This window comes from Grampus griseus (assembly GCF_964374135.1).
Source record: "Grampus griseus genome assembly, chromosome: 3".
In the NCBI taxonomy this organism is placed as follows: Eukaryota; Metazoa; Chordata; class Mammalia; order Artiodactyla; family Delphinidae; genus Grampus; species Grampus griseus.
In genome coordinates this window covers 126996947-127014447 of record NC_139019.1, presented here as the reverse complement: position 1 = coordinate 127014447, position 17501 = coordinate 126996947, and the positions used below count along the sequence as shown (strand labels likewise).

The 17501-nt window shown below is 47.2% G+C and overlaps 1 pseudogene across 1 annotated transcript; it reads left to right on the top strand.

Moving 5' to 3' along the window:
• Positions 1-350: 350 nt before the first annotated feature.
• LOC309819896 lies at positions 351-17051 on the top strand (annotated as a pseudogene). The gene is made up of 5 exons: positions 351-442; positions 995-1124; positions 14212-14296; positions 15494-16071; positions 17032-17051. The product of its transcript is annotated as an uncharacterized misc_RNA (transcript).
• Positions 17052-17501: the final 450 nt, after the last annotated feature.

Here is a 17501-nt window from a genome sequence, read left to right as displayed (position 1 = left end):
AATGAATGAATGATTCTCCTTGATTGGATTAGAAGCTTTGGGAGCCAGGGATCATGTCTTCAATGATGTTGTTTTCCATCTCCTTGTGAAAATGGGATCAAATGAGATCCCCAGAGAAATGTCCCTGTTATAGGATCAGATCTCCTGGCTTCCACTCCACGCAGACACATCAGGGCCTCCATTTCCTCACTTCTCAACTGTTTACAACCTGCCCCATTCTCCCATGTGGTCCCAACCTTTCTTTCCAATCTTCATTTCCACAATCTCCCCTCAACTTTGGGTCTCAGCCATGGGGCCCCTCCCATGGCTCCCTGAAGCCCCCTGGTTTTCTCCATTGTCCAATAGCTACCATGGAGAGCCTCATGAGAGAAAAGATGCACAAGTTCAATGGCATAGGGGGAAACTTCATTGAAACAGTGATATTTGATGCTGGCCTTGAAGGGTAACTAGCTAGCTAGCCAGGCTGAGACTGTGAGGGGTGCAGTAGAAAAGAACAAGGGAGGAAAGGTATTTCAGGCAGAGAGAATGGTCAGCAAAAGCTCACGGCAGAACCAGCTGAAATGCCCAGCAATGTGGCTACTCCCTTAAGGACACTGGGGTCCAGCATTATGGGGGTGGCAGAATGATTGGCAGGGGCTGGAAGAGAACCCGAACCTGGTAGCATTTTAGAAAAAAGAAGTAGTGTTATCAGCAGCAATAGAAAAACTAAGATGTGACCTTTCCTTTTAAAGAGGCCATTGTGTAACTGTCCGTGGGGCCCTGCCTTTCTTAGGCCTCAGTTTCCTGATCTACCAGATGAATGTTTTGGTTGAGGTGATCCCTCTAACTCTTTCCAGCTCTGAAGTCCTGTGACTGAAACTAAAGTCTTCCCTTGGCTTCTCATTCCTGTTTTGGGCCAGCCCCAGGACTTGTGACCAGATATGAGGTCAGTTTGCAGATTTCAAGACAAATGAGGGCGCAGTCTGTGCAGCTGGTGCCCATTTCCTGTGTCCAGGATTTTGCTCTTGTGCTTCGTGCGGCCGGCTGTCATCACGTCCATGGCGTCACCTGCTCCTACCAGCCTTTCATCCTCGGGGCTCCTGGAGCATCCCTGGAACTTGGCCAGGGGGAAGGTGGCACAGCAGGTCAGGGAGGGTAGGGGGGATCCTACAGAGGGCTGGCAGGGCATTGCGGACACCCTGATGGTCCTTGGCCCGATGGCCAGGCTCCCGTCTTTTTTTCCTATACCCACATATGTTCTTTGCAGCCAATAGATTTTGGAATGAGTCAGACCTGGCTTTGAATTCTCTTCTTGCCACTTACTAGCTGTAGGCATTTGGCCTAGTTTAGTTGTCTGTTTACTACTTATTTCATTTGTCCATTAGCTCAATTTGCTTGTCGATGCATCCACGCATGTATTCTTCAATAAATGTTCATTGAATGCCTACTATGTGTCCACTCAATGCAAGTGATGCAGTGGTCAACAAGCTGACTCTGTCACTGCCCGCATGACAGGGTGACAGGAGTGTTGGCCTGTGTGTCCAACACAATAGCCACTAAACATCCATGGCCATAGAGCACTTGAAATCTGGTTACTAAGATTAAGGAACTGAATTTTTAATTTTATTTACTTTTTATTAATTTAAACTTAAAAGCACATATTTGGTTCACTTTTAAGTATGTTTGATATAACTCAGGAATGTGAAGCTACTTTTTCAAATGTAAATTTTGTGAAATCTAAACACAGCTCAAACATTGCTGATGAAAATTTAGCATTTGAATCAAGATGTGCTGGACATCTATAAGAACACATTGGATTTTAAAGTGTTAGTAAGGAAAAAAAGAAAGGAAAGATATCCCACTAGTAAATGTTTAAATGTTGATTAATGCTGGAGAGGATAACATTTGTGATATATTGAGTTAAATAAAAGTATATTACCAAAATGAATTTCATCTGCTTCTTTTTACCTTTTTAATGTGGCTCCTGGAAACTTAACATCACATATGCAGCTCACATGGTATTTCTCTTTTTTAAAAAACAAATTTAATTAATTTATTTATTTACTTTTGGGCTGCCTTGGGTCTTCGTTGGTGCACGTGGACTTTCTCTAGTTGCGACGAGTGGGGGGTCTACTCTTCGATGCGGTGCACCGGCTTCTCATTGCAGTGGCTTCTCTGGTTGTGGAGCATGGGCTCTAGGCGCACGGGCTCAGTAGTTGTCGCACGCAGGCTCAGCAGTTGTGGCATGCAGGCTCAGTAGTTGTGGCACACAGGCTCAGTAGTTGTGGCACACGGGCTCTAGAGCGCTGGCTCAGTAGTTGTGGTGCACAGGCTTAGTTGCTCCGTGGCATGTGGGATCTTCCCGGACCAGGGTTCGAACCCATGTCCCCTGCATTGGCAGGCGGATTCTTAACCACTGTGCCACCCAGGAAGCCCTCACATGGTGTTTCTATTGGACAGTGCTGTGTTAGGCAATTAAGCAACGTGACATAAATTGACAAGACTGTGGTGAGCATTAAATGAGATGCATCTAAAGTGCTTAGTTCAGGGTAAGTACTCAGTCAATATTAGCTACTTCTGAACATCAGACTTTGGGCAGTACCCCCACATCGCTGCTTTCCCTCATCTTGACACTGGTGCCTTCTTGGGGCCAAGATCTGGTTCCCCTGGTGGAGGGTGACTTTTTTCAGGAGTCTTTTGGGCCTTTCCTGCAAACAGGGTCTTCCAGATCCCACCTCTCAGCCCTTCAGACACTCTAAGACGTACCTGTTACACCAAGGCCCCACCTGATGCCCTGTCTTCCATCTTCCGCCCCAGGAGTGCACACTCTCTGCCTTACCTCTAAATCTAACCCACTCTCCAGAACTTTCCAAGTCACTTTCGGATCTCACAGATTGATAAAATTCCCCACAATTTTGCGGGCCCAACACAGGATTACTTTTTTTTTTTTTGGCTAAATAAGGTCTTTAAAAATTACTGTCTTCTATCACCTTATTTCATAAAAGAAAGAACACTTCTAAAACTGAGACCTTTTTTGGGTAGAATTTGACAAGCTAATTCCAGAATTTATATGGAAATGCCAGGGACTCAGAAAAGCCAAAACAATCTTGAAAAAGAAGAACAAAGTTGAAGGACTCATACTCCTCCATTTCAAAACTTACTACAAAACCACAGTAATCAAGACTGTACGGTACTGGCAGAAGGACAGGCATATAGGTCAATGGAAGAAAACTGAGAGTCCAGAGATAAACCCTTACATTTATGGTCAACTGATTTTGATGAGGGCACTGAGACAATATGGACATAATAGTCTTTTCAACAAACGGTGCTGGTATAATTGGATACACAATGCAAAAGAATGAATCTGGCCCCTTATATATCATCATATATGAAACAGCTCAACATGAACCACAGACCTAAATTAAAGGGCTATAAACTCTTAGAAAATACAGGTGTGAATCTTTGCAACTCCAGATTAGGCAATGATTTACTAGATATAACACCTAAAGCATAAGCAATAAAAGAAAAAAACTGATAAATTGGAGATCAAAATTTAAAACTTTTGTGTTTTAAATGACACCATCAAACAAGTGAAAGGACAACTCACAAAATGGGAGAAAAATATTCGTAAATTGTATATCCAATAAGGGACTTTTATCCAGAATATATAAAGAACTCTTATAACTCAACAACATAAAGACAATCTAATTCTAAAATGGGTAAAGGATTTGAATAGACATTTCTCCAAAAAAGATACACAAATGGTCAATAAGCATATGAAAAGGTGCTCAACATGCTTAGTCATTAGGGAAATGCAAATCAAAACTCCAGTGCGACACCATTCACACCTACTAGGTTGGCTATAATAGCAAGTGTTCGCAAGGATGTAGAGAAACTGGAAACTTTATACACCGCTGGTGAGAATGCAAAATGGCCGCTTTGGGAAACAGTTCGGCAGTTCTGCAAAACGCTAAGGATAGAGTTACCATAGGACCCAGCCATTCTACCCAAGAGAAATGAAAACATATGTCAAAAAAGAAAACCCCACCCCATATACATATGTGCATAGAGCCATTATTCCTGATTCCTAAAAAAGTAGAAAAAGCCCAAGTGTCCATCAACTGGTGAAGGGATAAACAAAGTGGGGTACACCCATACAAGGGAATTTTATTTAGCCACAGAAAGGAATGAAGTACTAATACATGCTACCACATGAATGAACCTCAAAACCATTATGCTCAGTGAAAGAAGCCAGGAACAAAAGAACACATATGATTCCATTTATTTGAAATGTCCAGATTAGGCAAATCTATAGAGGCAGAAAATAGATTAGAGCTTGGCAGGGGCTCGAGGTGAGGCATGGGGATTGGGGAGTGACTACTAATGGGTATGCAGTTTGGGGGTGGGGGTGATGAAAAGGTTCTAAAATTATATTAGGGCAATCGCTGTAAATAAACAAAAAGCCATTGATTTGTCCACTTTAAATGGGTGAATTTTATGGCATGTAAATTGCATCTCAATAAAGCCATTAAACATAAAAGTCAGCTCTAGGACAGATGGCATATTGGTTAAGAGGGCAGAGCTCTGTGTCCCAAGGGCCTCAGTGTGTCTCAGCTCTGCCACTTTTCAGCTGTGGGACCGCAGAGAAATTACTTGACTGTGCTAAGCCTCAATTTTCTCAATTATATGGGGGGGCGTTGTGAGGATTAAGCAAGAACATCTGGGTAAAATGTCCAGGACACAGCCGGGGCTCGACCATCACCAGGCATTTTTGTTCTTAGATAGGTTTTCATCTCTGATTCAAGCACAGTCCTTTAAATGAAATAAAGTAAATTTTTTGAAAATCTCACTGGCTTATCCTTCTTTTTCTCATTTTGTAAAAACTAAGGAAAGCCTCTTTACCAGCTAGCGTCTCCCCCAACCCCCCAGGCAGCAGCGCGCTGCTCACCCACAGCTGCATCCCTCTCTTTGAGAAGGAGACTGCCAGGGCTGGAAGATCTTTAGGGATCATTTACTCCAGTCCTTTCCAAACATGTTTTAGAAGTGGAATCAGTCTTCACAGGAAATTAAAACACTAATAACCGTGATAGTCGCTAACGATTATCGAGCCTTTACCATAAGCCAAGTTCCATGTGAAGTATCTCATGGGCATTATCTCTTTCAATAACTCTCAGGGCACTCAAGGCCTGTTAGTAAGTAGCAGAGTCCTCAACTCAAGAGCCTATTACTTTAATACAAAACACCTGTACTCTGAATGGGGGCCAGTTAAAAGGGGCCTGACCACAAGCCTTTGCCTCCTAGCTCAGATCCTAGACAGGGTACTTAACAGCTCAAAGCCTCAGTTTCCTCATCTATAAAATATATATGCTCATGATACAAGTACCATGCAGGGTAACTGCAGTAGCATCTTGCACACATTACCACACGTAATCAACCAACATCGTGGGAGGGTTCAGTGTTTATTTTCATTATTACTACACATACTTCCTCATGAAGAAACCCGGAGTGTGAAACAGGTTAAAGTAGGCGGTTCTGGTTGAAAAGAGTGAGGGCCCACTTCTATCCGTCCTATCTTCTGCTGCCCCTGCCCCCAAGGCAGCCCTAAAAACCTCTCTCTGGGACTGGAGGTCTCCTTGAAGCATAATTTGAAACTATGCTTCTTACCACGTCCTCGTTAATTGCACAGATGAGACACCTGAGGCCCAGGGAGGGCAGGCTACCCACCCAGGTTCACATGGTCACTTGGGGCAGAGATAGGACTACAACCCTGGCTCCCTGGCTCCCGACCCAGTTGTTGCTGAGGCAGTTGGGGTCCCCAGGTCTCCCTGCTGCCTCAGAGGAGGTTGTGTGGCTGCCAGAACTCCCAGGTTGGGCTCCCTGCCCTCCCCCAGTCTCAGGGATAATCCTTTAAAGAATTAAGTGCCGAAGACAGAGGTTTTGTTACCTTTTGGGAACTGACTAGCATCTTACAGGGTCTCATTTACTGTCAGTTGCGTACGCAGAGAGAAACCCTCTCGTTTTTTCACATCTCCATCAGAATTTCCTCCCAACCACCTTCCCCTTCAATTCACGGCAACCCCCCACCCCCGCCCCGCCCCGCCACTTCCTCTCCTGGCGCTTCCAGCTAGCACAGCAAATGGCACCAAACAAGCAAAAACCAGAGCAAAACCCCAAGCAATAAATAGTCTCAAGCTACCTTCCAGCATACGGCTCTCCTGTTCCGAGTGGAGGAAGGAGTTGAGTCTTGAACGAAGCACAGAACAAGGCCTGGCTGCCGCTTTTCCTTCCGCCTGGAATGTTCCTCTCTGACCTGTGTGGCTGGCTTCTCATCACTCTGGGCCCCCTCAGGGGTCATCTGTTCAGAGAGGCCTTTGCCGGCCATCCCACCGCCGTGATGCCAAGGCCCTTCCTCTGCTTTATTTTCTTGAGAGCTCACAGTTAGCTCCCATCATCCAATTGATTGATTTGCTGATGTGTTAATTCTGTCCTCTCCCGCAGTGGAAGCTCCGGCAGGCAGGAAACGTGTCTCTCTCACTCACTTACTGCAGGCCCAGCACCTAGAGCAGTGATTGGCACCTGGTAGGGGCTCCACAATACGTGTTAAGTGAAGGACAGGAGGAAGGAATGGGAGAGCAAAGGGCAAAGAAGTGGGAGTTGGGAAAGGATTCTAGTTCCACGTCCATCACTAACTTGCAGTGGGACCTTGGGCAAGTTTCCTAGCCTCTCTGGTTAACCTCCTTTTCTTCAATTGCAAAATTAAAGAATTAGAGTTAGCATCTCTTTCAGCTGTGTGCTCACATCTCTCTATAATGATTTTCACACTGAAGTACAATCTTGTCTCTAAACATCTGTCTCACCCACTAAGCTCTATGTTCCTTGGGGGCAGAGACCAAGTTTTCGTTTCCAGTCTAACCTAGCACAGTACTAAACATACAGGGGAGCTAGCAGTGTTGGGTGAGTGGATGGATAGATGGATGGATGGATGGAAGTCTCTCAGAAGTTCCTGCCAAAAAAAAAAAAAAAAAAGAAGTTCCTGCCAGGCCTAGAGACTTAGGGTTCTAGGGTTCCTGTAAGCATGGGCAGTTAAAAGAGGAAGTAGGTATCCAGGTCTTTGTCTCCTTTGGTGTCTTAGCTTGGATGTCCTCCCCAGAGTCTTCCCAAATCCATTTCCGGGGGTTCAGGCTCTCTCCTCTCCCAAGCCCTAAGGCAGAGAACTATCTGCCCCACCGGAGGTAAGACTGTGGAAGGAGTGGTACAAAGGTGGCATATGACACTGTCTCATTAAAGAGTACAGACAGGGCAAATTATCTCCTTATCCAAACAGCACAGCCTGTAAAGGTGATACAGCAACAATCCCGTGGACTGGGGGGACCTAGAGCACGGGCTGGCACACTTTTTCTGCAAAGAGCTGGACAGTAAATATTGATATTTTAGGCTCTGTGGGCCATACTGTCTCTGATGTAACTCCTCAACTCTGCCATTGTATCATGAGAGCAGCCATAGATGGTACCTAAATGAGTGAGCACGGCTGTGTTCCCATAAAACTAGGTAAGGACACTGAGGTTTGAATTTCTTTTAATTTTCACATATCACAAAATATTATGCTTGATTTGATTTTTTTCAATTATTTACAAATCTAACACCCATTCTTAGCTTGCGGGCAGTGCAATGGGCTGCACCGGCCCATGGGCCATAGTTTACTTGCCCTTGACCTAGAAGGGAGAGGACAGTGTTAGGTGGCCTATCTGGGGGGCTTTCTGGAGGAGGGACCTAGAAGCCAGGGAAGGAGTTGGATAGGAGAGCAGTGGCGGTTCAAATCCAAGGTAGCAGGGCACACAGCTAGCAGGGCACACACTCAAATGCTAGCAGAGGCCAGGGAGACCTAGGGGATGAGTGAGGCAAGCCGGGAGGGACTAGGGGAACTCACATACTTGTGTCCCATCTAAAATCTGCGGCACCTGCTGCCAACACGCCCATTTTTCAGATCAACCAAAATTTCAAGAGAAGCCTGGATTTAAAACAACTCATTGATAAAAATGAAGAAAACCTAGAGTGGGTTAAAAAGAATGTGAGGAGGGGTGACTGTGGCTCAGGAACCATTAGTTTGTGACTCTTGGCTTTGGATGTTTATGGAGATCATTCAAACTGGAGTGAGGGGGAAAGCTTCTTATCCTGGGAGTGTGCCTCCAAGGAGAGGGGACTGGAGTCCACTGGATAAACAAGGCCTATACTCCTGAAGAGTCCACTTTCCTGAAACATGCTGGAGGAAATCATTGTTAAAGTGCAAACGTATTTGGATAGATCGCAAAAGTTACGTGTTGTTTCTTTTTTTAAAATTAAAACATTTTTAAAAAATTGGCATTACATACAATAAAGTTCACTTATCTTAATAAGTACAGCTCAGTGAATTCGTTTGGCCTGTTCCTGAACTTCATGTACATGGAGTCATACAGCATATGCTGCTTGGGGTCTGGCTTGCCTCTCTCAGTGTGTTGTCTGAGATTCATCCATATTACTACGTGTAGCAGTGGTCTGCTATTTTTTTGTGCTCATGTACTGTGGCTTAGTTTACTGATTTTACTGTTACTGAACATTTGGCTTGTTTCCAGTTTCTGGATTCTAGGAATGACATCGCTATGACCGGCCCTGTGTGTGTCTCTTTGTGGACGTAAGCACTCACTTCCCTGGGGTATGTGCCCAAAGTGGACTTCCTGGCAGTCCGGCTGATGTGTGTCTCAAAGGAAAGATGTGCTTGCTGTGAGTGATTTCAGACTCCGCCCCCATGCCCTCAGGGGCCCAAGCCCTCTCTCCTTTGCAGTTAGGTGCCCCCACTGGAAAAGTTGAGAGCAAACATAGGGGCAAGAGCGTGGAATGAAGAGCCAGAAGTCAGAGGTCAACAGATGGTACCATTATTAGCATCCTTTTGCACTGAGGCTCAGTCAGAGAAGTAGGCTGATTTGTCCGAGGTCAGGGAGATATTAAGGGGAGACCCTGGGTTTAAATCCAGATTCATCCAACTCCAGTCTTTTTTTTTTTTTTTTTTTTTTTTGCGGTACGCGGGCCTCTCACTGCTGTGGCCTCCCCCGTTGCGGAGCACAGCCTCCGGACGCGCAGGCTCAGCGGCCATGGCTCACGGGCCCAGCCGCTCCGCGGCATGTGGGATCTTCCCGAACCGGGGCACGAACCCAAGTCCCCTGCATCGGCAGGCGGACTCTCAACCACTGCGTCACCAGGGAAGCCCCAGAATCATATTTTTAATTGCTCTGCTCTTAAACCTGGGAGTGGGCACCTGTATTTTCACCCACTCAGCGTCCATTCCTCTCCTTTTGGTAACAGTGCCACATTTATCCCTTGGGGAGGCATCCAGGGGCTATCTGATGCAGTCTTAGTGGGCTGTCACTAAGGACAGGAGGTACCCTCCTCCCTGGGCCAAGGTATAGGACCAGCACAAGGGTGAGGGGAGTCAGGTGTCTAAGGCCCCCAGGGTGCAAAATGTAAGGAGGCACTCACTCTCAGGGTCACACAAGTGCAGGATCAGCCTCGCCCTCATCCCAGCCCTGCAAGGGACCCAAGCTCAGCCAGCCCAACCCACCGGCAGCAATCTGGATCTTGAGAAGACCAGCTCACGGACAGGAGGGGCACCCTCCTGGTGGTGACGGCCTGAGTGGGTTGCCCATCCACTCCTGGCTCCTGTCTTTTGGGAGGTCTAACTGTGAACCCTACACTCTCATTTTGTGTCGCTCATAACTGTGCATTAAATCCCCCTTCTGCGTAAGTTAGGCAAGGTTGATTTCTGTGGCTTTTAAGGAACACACTATGCGCTCTGGGGCATGTTGCCTGACGTTTCTGAGTCTCACTTACTCCATCTTGGAGATGGGGATTCGATGCTTAGCACTCCAGCTGGAAAACACAGCAAGTCCCTGGGTAAGGGACACCTCTAGGCATTGCTTCCCAGCCTTGGCTCCACATTGGCGTCACCTACTGAGACTTAACAGTCCGACGCCCAGGCTTGCAGACATTCAGAATCTCTGGGGTGGGCCCACATAACAATAGTTTGTAAAGTTCCACAGGTGATTCCAGGGAGCAGCAAGGGCTGAGAACAACTGCTCTCAACAACTTGGGATTTCTGTGGGTAATTAGCAGCTCTACCTCCCCTGCAATGCCCTCGTGGCTCCTTCCCTGGGACTTGAGCAGCACATTAGCGTGGCCCCCATCTGGGCAGCAGGCAGATGGGAGGAGAAGCAAGAACCTCTTACCTCCATTAGGCCTCCCTTATCCCTGGGTTTTCAAGGATCCCAGCAGCAGCCTGGTGAAAGCCGGAGGGCTTAGTTCAAAATCCTCGGGCAGTTGGGGAGGCTTGTGTCTCAGAGCTGCTGAGGAGTTTGCAATCTCAGAGCCTAGGGCCATGGAGAGGTCATGTGGGCCACTTCCTTGCAGGAGGCACTGGCAGGGAGCTGGAAGAGGCAGCAGGAGAGCTGGGTTCAAGTCTCAATCCTCAATATCAACCAGTGAACCTGGGCAAACAGCAACAGCTGCAAAATGAACAGATATTTATTGAAGAATCATTGTGTGCAAGGCACGAAGCCGGTATCCTCACCGGGCACATCAAAGGACACTGATGTAGAGGACGGAAGGGGGACCCCAGAATCTGTACTTGTCAGTGGGCATCCAAGTGATTCTGATATTGGTGGGTTCTGGATACTGACCCTGAGGCTGAGTAATCCAGGTGATTCTGAAGAGGGAAGCAGAGTTGAGCGTCACAGCAGAAGGTGCTCTCTTCGGGAGGAGTGGCATGCTTTGGATGGTGAGACAAAGTGAGTAAAGCCAGACACTGACCTCAAGCAGTCCCCAAACATCAGGCCCTTAGTTTGCTCCACAGATACTTGATAGAGTAGGTCCTACAGCTGTGTAATATACATTCCAGCTCCTACATCTATTCCTCCACCAGTCTCTTAATGTGCCAGTTCTGCATCGTCCTCTATGTGTATCTAGGACCGAGAAGTCCTTTAGATTTGCTTATAACCGCAATCCTCTGACACTTACATGCAGCTTTATGCAGTTCTCCCTCTCATCTATTATTTGAGCAATTCTTATAAGTTCCTGGGGAAGGTGACAGGTTGGACTGATAATCCTTGTTTTCAGCACAAAACTCTCATGGTCACATGGCCAATAAGAGTCAGTAAGCAGAAGGGCCCCAATCCAAACTTGGACATTGGACCCTACATCCAGCGAGCCTAGACTAAGATTATCTGTCTGTCTCTCTGCTTGCTCATCCATTTGTCCATCATCCATCCACCCATCCACCCATCCATCCATTTGTCCACCAATCCACGTGTCCATCCAACCATGCATGACTAACTTACTTTCATCTGCTTATTTCTGTCATCTATTTAATATACTCATATATTTATATTCATCCATTTAACGCAATTTGGTATCTATAACAATCTGTTTATTGCAAATATTTATCAAGTCTGTCATGTGTCACACTCTCCCTATCTCCTGCTTTCACTCTCCACGTACCTCATTTTCCCTCTGAATGCTTTCTCCTCTGACGTCTTTGCTGGACCCTTAGTCTGTGTGACCACAATCTCCATTTGCCTGTCTCCTAACCCACACTCTTCCCTGATCACTTGTGAGCCGACCCCTTGTCCTTCCATGACTGCCCCCACCTGGCTCCATTCCTCCCCATGCTAGACTCCAGGGAAATACTGATTGACTCGATGACTGGACCCCCAGCTGGGCTGTCTGCAACTCGAGGGCAAGGACGATGTCTCTTTCAGAGTTCCAGCCCCCTCAGTTCTCAGTCTAGGGCTATGCACACGCTATGCATTTTGTTCACACTGGTTGGCTGGAATCTGCACTCCTTGGGAGTTGGAAGGGGCTTTTCAACTATTATTCATTCAACAAATCTTGCATAATTTTTCTTGCTAGATGCTCTTGCCAGGCATAGAGATTAATGAGTACAACCTTATGGACAGATGGGGAGAGGGAAGCCCTGAGAAGGATAAGGGCTTCTTCATGGTCCCACAGCTGTGACAGAATCTTGAGGACAGTGAGGAAAACATTACTACTCTAGACCCAGACAGCTCCTGGGTCCCCCACAGAGCCAGACGGCATGTGCTAGAAGGTCCCCAGCGAGGAGGTATTGGGAAACCCTGGGCTGCTTCACCAAGTCAAACCAGTTAGCCTCCATCAAGAGCCATGGGGAGCTGCCTTCCGGGTGGCGGGGACAGCCTGAGTCAGGCTTGCCTGCACAGATGACATCAGGATGACCAGGGGCTGGCAAGGGAGGGAGGGAGTGGCCCTGAGAGTTCTAAGGGAAGGGAAGTAGGGGACCTTAGCTGGATCCCAGGGTACCATACTCTTGATATGGGATATCTGAGCAATGAAGTCCAGCTCCAAGTGCCAAGGACACTCTAATTAGGCTGGACCTTCCCTCATTGCTGGAAATATCCTGCTCTCCCTACCCCTACCTTATGCTAAAATTAGACTCATAAGATGTGATGTCAGAATTCATCTAGCTCAGAGGTTCTCAAACTTGAGTGAGCCCCAGAATGAGCTCCAAGCGTGAGGTGGAGCTATGTGTACTGCACGAAAAGACCCCAATACACACCACTGACTAAAAAAGTTGCAGAAGGACACACAACATACTGCTTTAACAACCCCCATTCCCACCCCCTTGAAACAAGCAAAATACCCAAACGCTATATATTTCCTACTGGTATGTATATATATATATATATATATATATATATTTTAATTAATTAATTATTTCTGGCTGCATTGGGTCTTTGTTGCTGCACATGGGCTTTCTCTAGTTGCGGCGAGCAGGGGCTACTCTTTGTTGCAGTGCGCTGTTTTCTCATTGCGGTGGCTTCTCTTGTTGCGGAGCACGGACTCTAGGCATGTGGGCTTCAGTAGTAGTGGCATGCAGGTTCAGTAGTTGTGGCTCGTGGGCTCTAGAGCGCAGGCTCAGTAGTTGTGGCACACAGGCTTAGTTGCTGTGCGGCACGTGGGATCTTCCCGGACCAGGGCTTGAACCCATGTCCCCTGCATTGGCAGGTGGATTCTTAACCACTGCACCACCAGGAAAGTTTCCCTACCGGTATATTTATGTGTCAATGTAAGTATCTCGAAACGTTACACATGTAAATGATTATACTGTTTGCCTTTGGAGAAGGTATTGGTGGTGGCAGCAAAGAGGGCTTTAGCCTTAAATGTAACGTTTTATTATTTTAGAAGGAAAATATACCATGTATTATTTGTGTAAATGCAACACTTTACCCATTTTATCTGGTTGGAAGTCTGAGAATCTGCATTTTAGCAAAGTTTCTGTGCTTCTGTGGAGCTGATCCATGCACTGCACTTTGAGCAAAGCTGGTCTAGTCCCATCATTGTACAAATGAGTAAGCTAAGAGTCAGAGAAGGTCAGGAATTTGCCTAAGACCACACAGCATGGTAGTGACTGAGTTGGGACTTGAGCCCAGGATGTCTTACTCTCTTGTACACGGTGACATGAGGAGGCAACGCATGAGGAGAGAGGAGATGGGGGGTGGGCATGGTTGTCCACAGGCAGCGTGTGAGCAGATGGGGCTTGGTGTACCACTGAGCTGGGATCGTTAGCAGCCTCTGTGAGGGACAGGGGTACAGGGATGGCGGTGGGGAAAGACGGGGAATGATTATCCATCTTTCTAACTTTCCCTTGAGCCACCCTGTTCTCAGCTCCTCTTCCTTTCTGGGTTTCCCTGCTCTTGTGCATCTTGCCTCTGAGGCCCTCCTGTTTCCATCAGCGGCAGTGGCTCCCCTTTGGACAGCCTGGTTGCTAGGTAACCTTGGGCCATTCTCTTCCCTCTCTTGACTGCATCTTCTTCATCTCTCATCTATACAGTGGATGGACTCAGAGGCTCCCAAACCTGATTTTGCACCCTCTTGGAGGCTCATTTAAAAATGCAGAACGCTGGGCCCCTCCATAATGGGGGCAGTGGGACCTGGAACGTGCATTTTTAACAACCTCATCGCTCTGTCGCTCCACGAGGCCTACAGAGTCTTAAGTTAGAAAACCGCTGTGCTGCTAGTCTTTTTCCTCATGAGCAGCTCCCCCAGCACCCACAAAGGAGCCTTGGGTGGCCTGAGGTCTGGCCTGTGAGGAGCACCTGCTGTGCTGAGGGACCCAGAGCGCCAGCAAGCCTGGTCCCCAGGAGACCTCTCTCCTTGCCACCCCCTGTCTAGTGGTTCCGGATTTCCTCCCTCGGGCTGGCCTCTTCCTCGCCTGGGCAGAATGTCTGGAATGTGGCTGCCGAGGAAGATGGGGCCGGTGGGGCTGCCAGAACTGCCTCCGGAATTCAGGCAGCAGAGAGCAGACTCCTGCCCCTGAGGGCCTCTGCCTTGCTGACCTGGAGGTGACCCAGCAGGACCTGAGCACCCGAGCAAGCGGGGAAGAGAGGGCAGTGGGGCCCTGAGCAGGCCAGGAAATCTCTCCAGGCCTCAGTTTCTGCATCCATAATCATGTCCTACTCTCTACACGTGTGGCATTCTGGCACTCGCAAAACAATTTCACGTCTATTCCTCCTCTGCACCTACCACGTTTCATTAGCACTATATGAAGACCTACTGGAAATTCATAGATGAATTAGACACCGAACTGATCCAGAACACTACCATTTTTCGCCTCAGGCACACTGCTTAGTTTTACTGATTCATTACCTTATTTAATCCTGACAACTCCTGCAAGATAAGAACCCCATTCGGCCACCCTCCACTGCCACCTCCATCTGGCAGATGAGGAAACTACTTCCCAGAGAGGTTGAGTAACTTGTCCAATGTCACACAGCTGCAAGATGGCAGAGCTGGGTTTGAATCCAACTGTCTAACATCAAGTTCAAACCGCCCCCTGTGTCCCACTCCCCTGACAAGTACAGCAAGGGGGAGGAGGACCACACAGTGGTATCCTGCCCTGACCTCACTGTCAGACCGGAACACAGCAATCTGTGCTCCACAAAGAGCACAGAAGCCCCAGCAGTTCATGGGGAGGTGTGGAGAGGGAGGCCAAGAGATGCTCCTGGATTGGGCAACCTTGTGATGGATCTGGTAGGTGCGGGCGGGATGGCAAACCAGGTAGACACACAGCATGAGCCAATGGAGGGTGATGGGCTGAGGTTGGCTGATCTGCAGAACCTGCTACCTCATCTGCTTGGCCCAGTGCGAAACGACCATGAGTGAACCTCATTCAAAAGTTATCGGGGGGCTTCCCTGGTGGCGCAGTGGTTGAGAGTCCGCCTGCCGATGCAGGGGACACGGGTTCATGCCCCGGTCCGGGAAGATCTCACATGCCACGGAGCGGCTGGGCCCGTGAGCCATGGCCGCTGAGCCTGCGCGTCCGGAGCCTCTGCTCCGCAACGGAAGAGGCCACAACAGTGAGAGGCCTGCATACCGCAAAAAAAAAAAAAAAAAAAAAAAGTTATTTGGGGCAAGGCTGCGGCGCACAGATCGAGGGATTGAAGAATGTCCTGAGTTCCCTTGGGGACGGTCCTCCTGAGGAACGTCATCCAGCACATAGATGCTCACAATAAGACTCAGGAGGAATCAGATATGTGGAAAACAAGAGAACTGGAGAAACAGATGGAAGATGCGTACCGGGGGACCAAAAGGAAAATGTTACCCAGCAGTTCAAGCCGGATGCGTAGTGATGGTTTTGATGAAGAAAGTCAAAAGAGACTATTGGAGGCCAAAGAATGAAACTTCTGGGGCACTGGATGATGATTTTCTTAAGCCTAAATCCTGGAACAAGAAGTTACATGATTATGAAGCTAACATGCCAGACAGATGGGGTCACAGTGGATATAAGGTGTTATACCCTGAAGAATTTGAAACAGTAGTGATCAGCAAGATATTACCAATGGGAAAAAAACATCTCCCCAGGTAAAAATCATCTACCCATGAATCTCACAAACACAAGAAGTCAAAGAAATCCCACAAAAAAAAAAAAGCAGAAAAAAATGTCACACAAAAAACAGAAGAAAAGCAAAAAGGAAGCCACAGATATAACAGCAGATTCCTCAAGCCAGTTCTCAGAAGAAACTGGGGCTTTTAGTACCAGGAAAAGGAAACAGCCACATAAGCGCAAGAAAAAATCCAGGAAAAAGTCTCTCAAGAAATCTGCTTTATTCTTAAAGGCAGAAAGTGACACTTCTCAGTCAGATGATTCTGCATTGGGTAGTTCTGAGGAAAGTGAGGAAAGAGACACAAAGAAAACCAAAAGGAAAAAGAGAGATTAAAAAAGCCCACATCCCTACGGATAACAATGAAATACCGGAGAGGACAAACAAACACACAAATTGGAAAGTGGCTACAGATGGAAGGTCTGCAGAGAGTTCAGAGGATGACTTAATGACAAAGAAACATCCTTGTTTCCTGCATGACTCTGGATACTTATAGCTCTTACACCTTGGGGATTTGCCAGTGACTCTACTGCTCAGCATAGGGGGCCTGAGGTCAGAGCTGTCCTGTGCCATCCCGTTGCGGAGCACAGGCTCCAGACGCGCAGGCTCAGCGGCCATGGCTCACAGGCCCAGCCGCTCCGCGGCATGTGAGATCTTCCCAGACCGGGCCACGAACCCGTGTCCCCTGCGTCGGCAGGCGGACTCTCAACCACTGCGCCACCAGGGAAGCCCCTTGTCTTCTATTTTGGCCTGTTAAACTTGATCCTCCAATTGTTACTAGGGAATCTGTTATTTTGTTACGAAGGTTTCTTGAAGACATTATTATTATTATTATTTTTGTACTTAATCACATTTAGTGTAGAGTGCATATGCAGCCAATTAAAGGACCCAGAAAGCTGAATCCAGTAATGACCTGGGTATACCAAGTGGAATGTTGAATTTGGGGAAAGCAAGGGCTGGGGTCAAGAGATGGATTGGAACTAGTGCTGTATACAATGGTATGATAAGGGAACAGCTGTTGCTCTTGTCTGTTTACATAGTAGGTGCCACAACTTGACTTTTTTTGTCTTTAGCCTTGGTGCTTTGACCTTTCTGTATTTCGACCCCACAGGCGTGGTCCAGTTTACTTAATGAGGAAATGAGCGTAAGAACATTTTCTATTCATGATAACATCCATAGACAGCTGTTATTGGAAGAGACTAGGAGTTTTTGTCAAATTTCCCTGCTGGACAGGGTCTGTGGCTACACTCAGTATATCTCTAAACATGGTAATTGGATCATAAAAGGTTTTCTAGCTCCATTGTTCATTGCCTAAATGGACTTGTGTTCAGAATTATTTCTTCAGTTGTCTTAGGTTAAGTCCTCAACCAAATGAGGAAGAATTAGGCATTAGTTGTGCTAATAGTGCTCTGAACAGGATTCAGGGCAGCAACAGCTATTTAAGCGTTGTCTTCCTTGTTCATTTCTTAATCTGTTAATGAACTTTAGATTTTTTCCTGAAACTCGGTTGAATCAGTTCCAAAATGAAACAGGCTTCTCGGGGACATATCCATTTCTTCCTAGTCTGCCTTTGGATTAAAG